Source organism: Diabrotica undecimpunctata, chromosome 5 (assembly GCF_040954645.1).
Source record: "Diabrotica undecimpunctata isolate CICGRU chromosome 5, icDiaUnde3, whole genome shotgun sequence".
Classification (NCBI taxonomy): Eukaryota; Metazoa; Arthropoda; class Insecta; order Coleoptera; family Chrysomelidae; genus Diabrotica; species Diabrotica undecimpunctata.
This window is the reverse complement of record NC_092807.1, coordinates 108026945-108040264: the sequence shown is the minus strand read 5'-3', so window position 1 is coordinate 108040264 and position 13320 is coordinate 108026945. Positions and strand designations below refer to the sequence as shown.

At 33.8% G+C, this 13320-nt stretch overlaps 1 protein-coding gene across 4 annotated transcripts in view; it reads right to left on the bottom strand.

Annotated features, from left to right (window-relative positions):
* Camta (Calmodulin-binding transcription activator) overlaps nucleotides 1-10824 on the bottom strand; it is a 1863487-nt gene extending 1852663 nt beyond the window's left edge. For all 4 annotated transcript variants that reach the window (XM_072532541.1, XM_072532543.1, XM_072532542.1 and 1 more), the window contains exon 1: nucleotides 10607-10824. The gene's annotated coding sequence lies outside the window, so the exon portion shown is untranslated. The remainder of the gene's footprint in view (nucleotides 1-10606) is intronic.
* Nucleotides 10825-13320: the final 2496 nt, after the last annotated feature.

The window sequence follows — 13320 nt, the reverse complement described above, 5'->3', positions numbered from 1 at the left end:
TAGTATATTAAGTGAAAAAAGAGCTTCACGTGTTCCTAGGCCTTTGCGGAAACCAAATTGTGTATTATTAACGTCTATGTCCAGTTTGTGATGTATTCGGTTATGGATGACTTTAAGTAGTACCTTTAGCGTATGAGACATTAAGCTAATGGTGCGGTAATCGCTGCATTCTCTTGCGTTTTTCTTTTTAGGGAGACAAATAAAAATAGATGTTAACCACTCTTTGGGTAATACGCCTGAACTATAAATTTGGTTCAAAAGTGTCACTAAAACATCAATGTGCTTCTCATCTAGAATTTTTAGGATTTCTATAGGAAGCATATCAGGTCCAGGGCTTTTCCCGCTCTTCATTGTTTTTAATGCGTGCAATATTTCTTCTTGTAGTATATGGACCTATTTCTTCTGACGTAAGTTCTATGTGCTCCAGATCTCCTCTTTCTTCATCGAACAATTCATCGATATATTCTGCCCAACTTTGTATTTTCTCGTCCGTATGTGTTATAGCAGTACCGTGTCTATCCAGAATTGCACAAGTGGGTTTTTGTTTTCTTAGTCCTGCCAGTTCTTTGACTTTCTTGTGTAGGTTAAACAGATCATATTTATTTTGAAGGTCTTCGATCTCTTTGCATTGCTCTTCAAAGTATTTTTCTTTTGCCTGCTTTATCGTCTTTCTAATCTCGTGGTTTATCTCTCTGTATTTATTGTTATCCTTGTTTTTAAATTGTCTCCGTTGTTCCATCATATTGAGTATCTCGTCATTCATCCATTCCTCTTTTCTCCTTGAGGAAGTCTTTAATATTTCTTTACAGGGTTCCAGTAGACAATCTTTTAGTCGATTCCAGTACTCGTCAATATCGTTGGTGTTTGTGTTCAATTTGTTGCAGTTCACATGCAGTTCATGTTGGAGGCATTCTTTTACTTTAGGTTCTTTAAGTTTTCTTGTGTCTATTGTAGGGATTCTTTGATGTCTTTTAATATTTTTAAGGGTGAGTGTAATTTTGGCTATAAGTGGATTGTGATCTGAGGCCACGTCTGATCCAGGATATGCTTTCACGGCTTTAACAGCATTACGGTATCTTTCATTGATCATAATATAGTCTATCTGGTTCCTGACTACTTTCTCCGATGTATCTGCGGGCGATCGCCATGTATACAGTCGTCTGTTTGGTAACATAAAAAATGTGTTTGTAATAATAAAGTTCTGCTCTTGACAGAATTGTAACAGACGGTCTCCTCTCTCGTTTCGATTTCCCAGACCATAGTTTCCTATACACTTTCCGCTTTGTCCCTTTCCAATCTTTGCATTGAGATCACCTAGGACTATCGTGATTTCTCTTGTTTTCGTTATTCTAAGTGCCTCTTCGATATCTCGATAAAATAATTCTACTTCTTCTTCGTTGGCATTCGCCGTAGGAGCATAAACTTGTATCAAATTCAGTTTGGCATGAGATGTCACTAACTTCAGTACCATTACTCTTTCTGAGATAGGGAAATAGCATTCCACCGCTCTATTAGATTTTTTATTAACTATTACTGCCACGCCGTGTCTGTGTTGGTTATTCTCGCTACCGGAATAATATATTGTGGCTTCGTCTGTTGAAAAACAACCTCAGTTGGGCCACCTAGCTTCACTGATACCCAGTACATCGATATTCAACCTGTTCATTTCTTGAATAACATTGTGCATTTTACCAGGCTGAAACATGCTCTGAACATTCCATGTTCCTATTCTAGTGTTGGACAGTCTTATTTTTTCAACTGCGTTCTTTTGACAAGGAATTCGCTGATTAACGACCTGAGAGTCCTTGTCTTCTTCTCCCCTGCCGGATCTTGGCTTCCGAGGGCCATTTATAATGTAAGATCGTGTAAAAGCGTTGAAACTAAACCTAAAAACTTTTTTTTTAATAAAAAAAAATAGTAAATATATAAATTTGTATTCTTCCGGTTGTTGCCCGCTTGACAACTAGTGTTTGACCATGTTTTCCCAGTAATTGACCCATACCAAACGATATAAATAAAACTTCAATTTGATACGTTAACATTTTATATTAGGTACTTACTTCTTGCTAGGTATTGCAGCGGAAAATTTGTACCTAATACGATTCTCAGTACCTACAAGTTTTGGCTGCTCAAGCCTACATAAGAGCTGAACTTTAGCGACTATGCTAATATCACCGTCAATATGCTTCTAGTTGACTTATCTTCGTCAACAGGACAAAGAGCTTGAACTTCTATTTCATCTCGACTAACTACGTTTAGAATAGTACAAACGTAGTTGTGTGATATTCGTTTCCCAGGAAAACTAACTAAATAAAATTCCCCGCCCTTTACTTGCATTTCTTTTTCAGCAATTTTGGCTAAGAGTTCCTCTTCGTTGTCACTTGCGAAATGTTCTGATATATCGTCAAGACTTGTTCCGCTTTCAGACCATTCTTCATGTCCCTCACTTTCGGAATAATCTATTTTAGGTTTTTTGGTTTTTGTCTGAACTTTTTTCTGATTTTTAATATTTTTATTTACAGCTTTTGCTGCTTTTCTTTCTCTTTTCTTTTTCTTATTATAGCTATTTCTTATTTTTCTTTTAATTCTTTCATTTTCAAGGTTTCTTTGTTTTCATGATACTCAAGCCACTTTTTTGACATAGTAGCATAGGGCAGCCTTTCCTTTTTTACAACTTGGTTTTTCTTTCCAGACGACTCTTCTGGCCAAAAATTGAGCTCTAAGAAGCAAGTGCTAATTTTTCGGTTCCGTAAATTTTGGTTAGGGCTGGACATCGATGGTCCTGAAGGCGTTGTCTCGTTCAACAGTACACTGCTATGGATAATAATGGTGTCATTTTTCTGAGGTCTGTTAATGTTATTCTCTTCTTTTTCTGCATCTAGAACTTCACTTTCTTTTGTTTCTTTACATCTCATCTTTAACTTCCTCCATATTTCAAACAACTCCTTTGCTGATTCGTCAACTGTCCATTCACCCATTTCAGCACGTTTAAATTCTTTTCATCTTTCCAACGGAATTAGTGATTCAAAATAAAGAAAATGTGGAATCTTAAATTCAGTGGGTTCATTTCTACTTATATTATTTTCCTTGTTTTTCCCCAAAATTCTGGAAGGGTCTTGCATGCATTTGCCAAAGTCTATAGCATCTACATTATAGGGATATAATTCACACTTACGAAATCCGTTTTTAACAGAATCCTAACTAACTCGCTATATGGCATTTTCTAATAGAAGTAGAAAGGTTGCTTTTTTTAACTGGCTGTATTATTATTGTCTCTTCTCCAATTAAGAACAATTTTCCTCCAACTAGCTTTTAAGGGTGCAAATAATGAAACGACTGCAGGCTGCAGAATATGCATAGCATTTGGGAAAAGTGAGTAATTCCATTCCATGGAATTCCATTCTCTGCGCAAAATTTGCTGGTCAAATGAGATTTATGACCATCCAAGAAATAAAGTATAGGGAATTTCACGCCTTTTTGTTTTAGAAATGGAAGAAGTATGTGACACACGTAATTATGGAACGTTTGACTTGACATCCAACCTTTTTTAGACCTTCCTACAATTAATCAGGTATCCGTCTACGTATTTCTTTGAATTGGTTCCAATCTTACTTGAGGAATAGGAAACAACTAGTTAGAGCAAATGATACTGACTCTAGTTATAAAAGCATTGTATGTGGAGTACTCGCAAGGTTCAGTATTTTGTCTTCTACTTTTCCTTATCTAAATCCTAAATGACATCACTAACTTAACCCTTTCGGCCCTGACGATGGCAATTACGAAGCCTATAATTCGGCACAGATATCTGTGATATGACTTATTTTATTTCAACATAATTCTAATAGAGGGCGGCTACAGTCCCTATATAAGATGATTTATATGTATTTGAGTCATTTGGAGTGTAAACAGGTTTTGTTGGTCTACTTGAAGTAATGGCTGGTGAATCCTTTTTCACTTGGAAAGTATTTGTTTTATTGTTCTAAAATTGCTATTGTGTTGAAAAAAACTTCATGTAGCTGTTGGTATTAACTAACTAACATTATGAAAAGTTCATTTAATTGTTTCTGTGTTTGATAAAATTTGGTATGGTCCTATAAAAGGCGTACGCGAATGCCACCAGTAGGTGTTAACGGTTACAAAAGTGGATTAAATAGAATAGAATTTATGACAAGATTTTAAACACTGAATTCTTTTCAGATGAGGTTCCTAAAATTATATTTTACGGGAAAGGGAAAACTGAAGTTGATGTGACCCTTGTCTAAGCAGAAGAATCATTAGCTGACGTGAATGATGACTGTTCGGATATAGACGATGATGGCGATCCATATTATGAAGAGGCTGATATGTCAACATCAGATGAGGATGAAGTAGCATTAGAAAAAGAAGAAATTCCTAAAAAGAATAAAAAAGTGGAAAAACAAAAAAACTATCTGGAAGACTGGGAAAGTTGTACCTCCAAATAGTATTTTAGATCGATCAAGTGAAAGTAATTGTAGTTATGATGAAAGTGAGTCAAGGAGTTATCTGAAAAAACAAATTCTTAGTCTGTTTACAAGAATGGTACAAGTCTCAGTAGTGACGAAAATGAGATACGCCGCCTAGTTGTCCTGCAAATAACATAACAAAGTAAGGAAAATAATTACCAGCTTTGAAAAACGTTGCGAAGAATTAATGCATGAAGAAAATAACTGCATAGATGAGACAATTATACTATTCAAGGGGCAATTTTCTCAAAACAGTATATTAGAGGAAACCCAAATCGTTGGGGAGATTAAAGTCTTTAAATTTTGTGGTGAATCAGGAATAATATACCGATCGGTAGTTAATCAAGGCGCAACTACATTACCTATGCCTGTAGAAATAAACCACAATGCTACAACTTCACTTCTTCTGTATTTAACACAAAGATTGCCAGATAATGCGGGATATAAGCTCGACTTTGATAATTATTTCAATTCAATGGAATTACTAAAATTACTTTACACGAGAGGAATATTTGCTGCTGGAACTATTAGACAAAATCGCATGGGAAACTGTACACTTCGTTCCGAAAAAGAACTGAAACTATCAGGAAGAGGAAGTTCAGACTCGAAAATTACTTCCGATCAAAATACTGTCGCACTTAGATGGTTTGATAAAAAGGTCGTAAATATGGCCTCAAATTCTATAGGCTTAAAGCCTACTGATACCGTCAAACGTTGGGATAAAAACACAAAAACATATGTATTTCCTTGTATCACTTTATAGAATGTTTAGTAAAAGTAAGAAGTGGACTCTATGGGTAAGGTTTCACTATTTCAATGTGGCAGTTGCAGCTCACGGTTGGAGTATCGTCGTGACAATCAAAATAAACCTAAAAATAAGAAAATAGATTTATTGGAATTCACGTTTCACGTTGCAGAAGAGTTAGCTTTCTCTAAAGCTCCACTGAGAACACCGAAAAGAGGTCATCCTTTAAATGAGTCACCTGGAAGTTCTCCTAGAGATTCTCCTGGAAGTTCCCCTTTTACGTTTGTAAAAGATGAACCTTCCAAACGAATGAAACAGCAACAACCTGTCAGCGAAGTGAGATATGATGAAATTTCTCACTGGCCAATTCCTACAAAAGGTCACGAACAGCGTTACGGTTTTCAAGGATGCAGCTAAGGATCACGCACGATGTGTGAAAAGTGTAACGTCTTTCTGTGCTTGTTGAAAGACAGAAATTGTTTTAAAAATTATCATATAAGACGTCAATAAAACATAATATATTTTTATACATGTGTTTTCTGTAATAAAATATTATATATATAATTTTATGTTTATTTATGCCTTAATAACCTCTTGGTGGCAGTTGCCACCAATTTTTAAAATGAAAAGTGGGGGTCAAAAATTTTATAAAAAATATTTTCAGTATTATTTATGTGTCCAATTAAAGAAAATATCAACAGAAAAATTTTACCTGTGAAAAAAATAAATTTTGGGCTGAAAGGGTTAAAAATCGATGGAGAAATTTTTCTTTTTGCTGAAGATACCGGTATTACCTGGAGGAACTCTAATATTGCAACCCTTCATGCAACTATAACTTCTGATGTACCTAAAATAAACACCTGGTTTTTATTTTACCAGATGTTTAGTATACTATGAATTAAGAAAAGAATAAATAACAATATGATAAAGAAAAATATAAATAAGTGAAATTTTAATAAATGAAAACGTTCGAACGTTTACTTAAGTATGTTTTATATGCACATGTCAATATTCATGAAGTATTGTCTATCGGTTATGTACTTTGAGATTCCCGCGTTTTCGAAACGAACATGGAAATATTTTCCAATATGCATAACTCCAAAATAGAAAAGCAGAGAAAGCAGTAAGTGATATATTTATGATATAAAAATATAAATGATTGGCATAGATCTAGAACAGAAAACGATATTTGGAAGCATCCAATAAAAATGTGTCAAACTCGCGACACAAGAAAGCCAATTTATAGTTCTTGAAAGAATAAATGTGCTGCGTTTTTGCTGATACAGTTGAGTTTAAGCCAAAGAAACAAACCTGTATAGGGTATTTCACCGCATATTAGATGTATCTCTAAAACTAATAGGATTTAAAATGGGAAAATATATACAAGTACAAAAAAATATTAACAGCTATAATATTATTATTATAGTGACTTTACTTATGAATTTTTATTATTATCAATTTATTGGGTCTTTGCCCGTCGGCTATCACTCAGTAAAAGTTACCGTTTTCAGCGAAAGAATAAAGCGGCCTTTACAGTGTTCCTAACCCTATTTGAGTCGTACTTTATATATTCCACCTTCCATACAGACTTTGGTCATCCGAATGAATTTCTTTGGTATTGAGAACTCCGACATGGCATTCCATACTTGGCTTCCTTCTATGCTATCATATGCCTGTCGAAAGTCTATGAAAACTGTGTATGGGTCTGTTATACTCCCATCCCTTTTCTAGAAGTCTCCACCTAGTCTCAGCGTGAATAGTTGATCTATTAAAACCGGCTTGATATTCGCGTAGGACATTTTCAGCATAAGGGATTAGTCTACTAAGAATGATGTTTGAGAGGGTTTTATATGCCTTGTGTAGGAGTGAAATTTCTCTATAATTCGCGCATTTTGTTTTGTCCCCTTTTTTGTGGATGGGCACTATTATGTTTTCCTTCCATCGTGCTGGTATCCTTTCTTCTAACCATATATGCGTTATTGGCTGGTGGATTTGGCGATGTAGTGCGTCTCCCCCATATTTCAGAAGTTCTGCTGGTATCTCGTCCGTACCCGGCGCTTTGTGATTTTTCAGCTTATTTAAGGCCTTTTGGGTTTCTTCAAAGGAGGAATTTTTGACGGGCATGTCCGCTGTGATATAGATCTCTTCTTTGTGCTGTTCTTCCTGTATGATGTTTAGAAGGTCCCTAAAATACTCTTTCCATTCTTCAGTTACTTCTTTACCGTCGATAATCATACATCCTTGATTGTCTCTCTGTGTATGGATGGAATTGGTTCTATGTCCTCTTTTCTCAGAGGAAATTGCTTTATAGAATTCTCTGGAGCCTGGTTTGGGCCGGTCTCTCTCCATAGCTTCATATTTTTGTTGTTCATAGTTTCTTTTGTTTGTGGGTATTATTTTTCTTGTTTCTTCTCGGCAGTCGTCATATTCCTTTTTACTTTGATCTGTTTGCAGTTGTATCCAAGTCTTCCTTACTGTTTGTCTTTTTTCCAGCTGTTTCCGACATTCCTCGTCATACCATGTTTTTGTCCTCTTCTGCCTACTCCTTCCGAAGATCTTGTCCGAGATCTTGGTTATTATTTCGGCAGTCGTTTCTCATAGCTGTTCTATATCATTGTATTCTCTTTCAGAGTTCAAGGTTTGTTCAAGTTGTTCTCTATAGTTTTGTTGTTTCTCTGTATTGTGCAGTTTGTCCTTGTCCCATTGGGGGTTTATTGTTGTTTTATTGTATTTGTGGCTAGATATTCTGGATTTGACTTTTGCTCTGACTAAGTAATGATCTGTGTCTCCGTCTATTCCTCTCAGGCCTCTTACGTCTATAATATTGTTCCCATGACGGGCATCTACAATGATGTGGTCAATTTGATTGCGCGTAATATGGTCGTTTGAGACCCACGTTTGCTTATGGATGTCTTTATGCGGAAACATGGTTGACTTTATTAGCTGCAGTTTCTGAGAGTCTTAAGCCATTGTCATTGGATATATTCTGGAGGCTGTGTTTACCTATTGTGTGGTATAGGCTAGGCTCTTTGCCTATTTTAGCATTAAAGTCCCCACAGAGTATGCGCATATCTTGTTGCATCGTATCTATCTCTCTTTCTAGGGCATCGTAGAAGTTTTATTTTAGGGCACCGTAGATGGGCATTGCTGTTTTATTCCTGGAACTATGTCATTGCCAACACGGGCATTAAAATCAACCATAATGATTATATATTCATCATTTGAGGTCTCGTTTATTACAGTCTGAAGGTGTTTGTAGAAGTTTTCCCTTGTGGTGGTATCTCTGTTGTTCTCTGGTGCATAGATGGCTATCACATTCAGAGGTTTGACATCCAGTTTAATTTTTAAACTTACTATTCTTTCAGAGGTAAATTTACATTCTTGTAGTTGATGTAAAAATTTTTTTTACTACTAACAGGGCGACTCCTTCTTTGGCTCTGGTTTCTTTCGCAACACCACTGTAAATCATCAGATAGTCATCTAGCATAATTTGACACTTTCCTTTCTTCTTCCTCTCTTGTAGCGAACATATGTCTATATTTTTTTCTAGAAGCTCTTTTGTAATTTCCTACTCTCAAATGTTTAGAGACTTTACGTTTCAAGAACCGATACGAATTAAATTTCTCGTTTTACATAAATTCGTTGTCATCTTTCTCGCGTTAGTCGTCGTAATGAAATCATTCCTGTTCCGAGGCATAATAACGTTTCTATGAGCTGTTTGATTTTAAAGTCGATCAGTAGGGTGCCAACCTGGCTGTAGACCCCCTCCTCCTCCTCTATCCGGGCTTAGGACCGGCAACAGTTCTGTCGAGCTACTCCATCCACCCAACAGAACTGCAGGCGGAGTTCACAAGTAATATGAACACAAGTAATATGAACACAGAATTTATAGTTTATCATCAATCGAGATTTGTCAATCGAATATGTATTATAATTTAATAAATTAAGTTATTTTTTTAAATGTACCACTGGCAGAGATTTAACCCTTTCGACCCCCTTGGGACAATACGTCCCATCAGAAACTCAAAAAATTCCGCTACAGTAGTAAAGTGGATAGTAATCAGTGCAGTAGTGTCTGGGGGCTCGGGAGACTGAGACCTCGGAAGCCCTGAAAAAGACATCAGAGAGGATGTCGAAAGCTCGTGCGCAATGGAAAACGCGGTTCAACCCGGAAGACAGGTAAGTTTAATATTAATTTTTATAATAGTATTAATCTTAGCTCTAGGTTTAATATACACATTTTCCAACGTGTTTTATATATTTTTTAACAATTTACATTTCTTTTATTTCCTTCTACTCCTGTTGTATGTTTTCACGCTATTTTGGGGCAAAGGTATTCCAGAACTCAAAGAGGAACCCTGAGATTAAATTTTAACATTTGATTTAAAGTTGGCGTCTGTAATTAAGATTATTGAGATATAAATATGTTAAATGAATTGCTGATTAAAAATTAATTAATTGTTTTTGTGTCAAATTATTGTTTTATGGTTATAGTGTAAGTTATAAATTCAGTACTTAACTGTATTTAAATGTAGATCAAATTTCAATATTATAATATATATATATATATATATATATATATATATATATATATATATATATATATACATATATATATATATATATATATATATATATATATATATATATATATATATATATATATATAATTCATATTATATACCTATATAATATGAATTACTAAATTACACGATCCAATTTAGATAATTATTGGAGAAACACGCGCGCTATATTCTGCTAATCTGCGCCATTTCTCCTAATCGAGGGCACGTTACTTCCCCACATTTCTAGTTTCCTCGTTATTCTCCCGTTCCTCGAGCGAAGGGATAGGAATTCCTGCCTATACAAAGAGTTTGGACGCGTACAAAAATGTTTAGGGCATTTTAAATACCGAAATTGTGTCAGTACATATTAATTATCAGATAAGAAAATCTAAAAAGAGGAAAAAGTGAAATTTCCTTAGCAAATCTAAGGAAATCTACACACAAAAATATTACTGATATTACAAATAAATTAACAGGAAATGTTAAAACTGTATAAATATATACCTACCCATGGAATAAATGAGGAAATAGAATAGGTATATATCCACCTTTGTATGAAAATAATTATTCTCATATATACAATTACATCTAGAAATTCACATGCGAAAATAAATGAAAATTAAAATAAAAAAACGATAACTTTTAACAACCACTTACCTACACACGTAAAAAAAGATAAAAACTATAAATTTCTAGGTTATAATTTAATAATAACCTGAAGTAAAAAAATTTACTAACTAGTCCGCTCGAAAACCTAGCAAACAAGAGGTTATACTGGGCTGTTAACTTAAATAAACAAAAAATGTACTTACTTTTTGTTGAACAAGTATTAAATCTATTTCAGGGGGTCACCGGGTTTTTCAACATTCACGACCAAATGGAAAGATGTTATGACAGAAATCGAGTGTTAATTTATGGGCACGACACATACACAGTTGTTTTCGTTAATTAGATGTTGGGGTTATTATAAAAACTCGAATTATCGCGATATTTTTGAAACACAAACACATCTACACTGTCAAACGTACTCCATGACAGTTCGGACTAGAGGCGGAGGCGACTGATTTTCGGTATTTCGGATTTGAAGGTTATTTTAGAACTTTTGATATTTTAGAATGATGTTGTCTTGAAGTCATTTATATTTTTTATTTATTAAACGACAAATACTTTTAGAAAATTAACTATTTTTAATAAATATTAAAAATAATGATAAATACTAATCTAGCAAAGATCAATAGTCTATCAAATACTATGGGTGCAATATGTAGAAGTGTGTAACTAATATTTATACCAAGTTGAATGAAAATTTCCACAAAATTTCTTTTACTGCAAAATTTAAGGTAAAGTTCATTTTGAATAAAATATTTCTAAAAACTGTGTTTCTTGTCAAAGTGTTTTTATAGTTTTATAATGTATTGGTTATACACACTGTAGCTAAACATATTTCAAGACTTCTAACAACATATCATTTTGTTATTATTTGAAAAGATGTCTGTATTTGATACTTATCTTGTTAGGAAATATTTTCAGTATTGATTGTATCATTTAGATCATCTAGGGCCTCAATAAATTTTCAACTAGATAAAAAATTTCATGATTTGGAGGAATATTACGGGAACATTATTTAATATTATTATTTAATAACTGCTTTGCCAACATTTTGCGGTAAGGTCCTACTATATTGATTTATGCTTGTTATAGCCTTATTTTTGTTCAACGAAGCCTATATCAAAGTCCCTCATCTTCATTTAAAACGTTTTAGTATCCTTTGTAGGATATGAGCATAATAAGTACTTAATTTTCAGAAACTTGCCGCATGCGCTAGGGTTTTAACCCCTAAATATTTAAATAGTCTTAAAAGGTAATATAAATAATTCTTATTCAATAACACTGTATATGTTTAATTCATTAACCTTATCTAGAACTGGCACATCAACGTCGTTTACTTTTGTTCGATATATAACGTCTCGCAACATTAGTGTAGGTCGCGGACCTGTGTTTATAAATATTGTATAGATATTAGTCGTGAAATATAAACAACGAAATAAAATATTGAGTTAATTGAAACACATTTTTTATGAGTTTTTATTACTAAGTACCAAGAAGGGCACTTATACCTTTCAATACCACACGCATACCACAATTAATAACGAGTATTAACCTCGTAATAGCATGCTTTTGTACATTTAATTTGTTTGCGCTCGTCGCTTTGTATTATCGATGGGGAAAATAATATATAAAAGCCCTTCAGAGATGTATGTCTAAGCAAAATACAGATAAGTTCATTCGGTTTAAAAATGGCCACACGTCTGTTGATAGTAAGCCGCGTTTGATCGAACTTCCAGCATAACAATGTGGAAAAGTATCGATAATGTGATATTTGAAACTGAAGAGTATTGTTGTATAACTGTGTGTACCAATTTGGTTCCAACAATTCACACATCATTTCACTAAAAGGTGTTAACAACTTGAAAATAGTCACTAATAATGAAAATATGCTTAACAGTATCATTATCTATCGGATAAAAGATTAGTTGGTTTACTGTTATAATCTCGAAACAAAATAAAAACAGTATGTACGATTGAAGGTTTGATTTAGGCATTAATGTTGACTTTGTTATAATGTGATGTGTAATAATGTTTAATTTAATTTTATATGTCTCTCTTATTTTGAAATGTTAGTATACGTTTTAAAAAAATTAAATGGTAACAGTAATTTTAAAGCTTTTTAGTTCAATTTCATTCAGACACATGTTTTGAAATTATATTAAATTAACTTATGGCAGTGCAATATGCCGCAGGAATCTAATCAAGGGTTTCGGTGCAGAAATCAATCAACTCCACTTTTTTTAATTCAATTTTTATATTCATCATATAGAAAATTGTTTGCACATCTTTTGGTGGCATAATTCGTCATCTACAAAAAATATTAAGGTAAATACATGGGCTAAGGAGTTGACTATATCAATCAATACGAGTACTTAGGTGCAAGAATTAGTTAACTCCAGGAAATGACTGTTTCTTACCACCAATGGTAACATTGGCAATATCGGAAAATTAGGCCACGGGCCCCATAGCATTTCAATAATTTTTTTGAGCAGTAGTGTATTTTAGGTACGAATAAAGTGTAAAACAGATCGTTGCAGTATAAGTATTAATTAAAGTAGTAAGTTAAGTGAGGAAGACCAATATGCAGATTCTGTGACTGACTAAGTGTTATTCGATTTCTGCGATTCTGAGGTTACAGGTCCTAGTCAACGACAATAAAAGCATTTTGTTATTGCTAAAAAAGGTACCCATCCAATTAATCAGCAACAAAAACGTCTGTGCGTAAGAATACACAAACTTTAAACATTCAAATCGTTAATAAATTAGGTAAAAACCGGATAAAGATGCAAAGCAAATGGAAGCGAAACGTTATGAAAAGTAAACATGTTAGATGGGAAGAATGTATTAATTCGGGAAATTTAAAAAGAAACTACTGGACCAAATTGCCTTTGTAGAAAAAGATGTTTTACTAAAATAA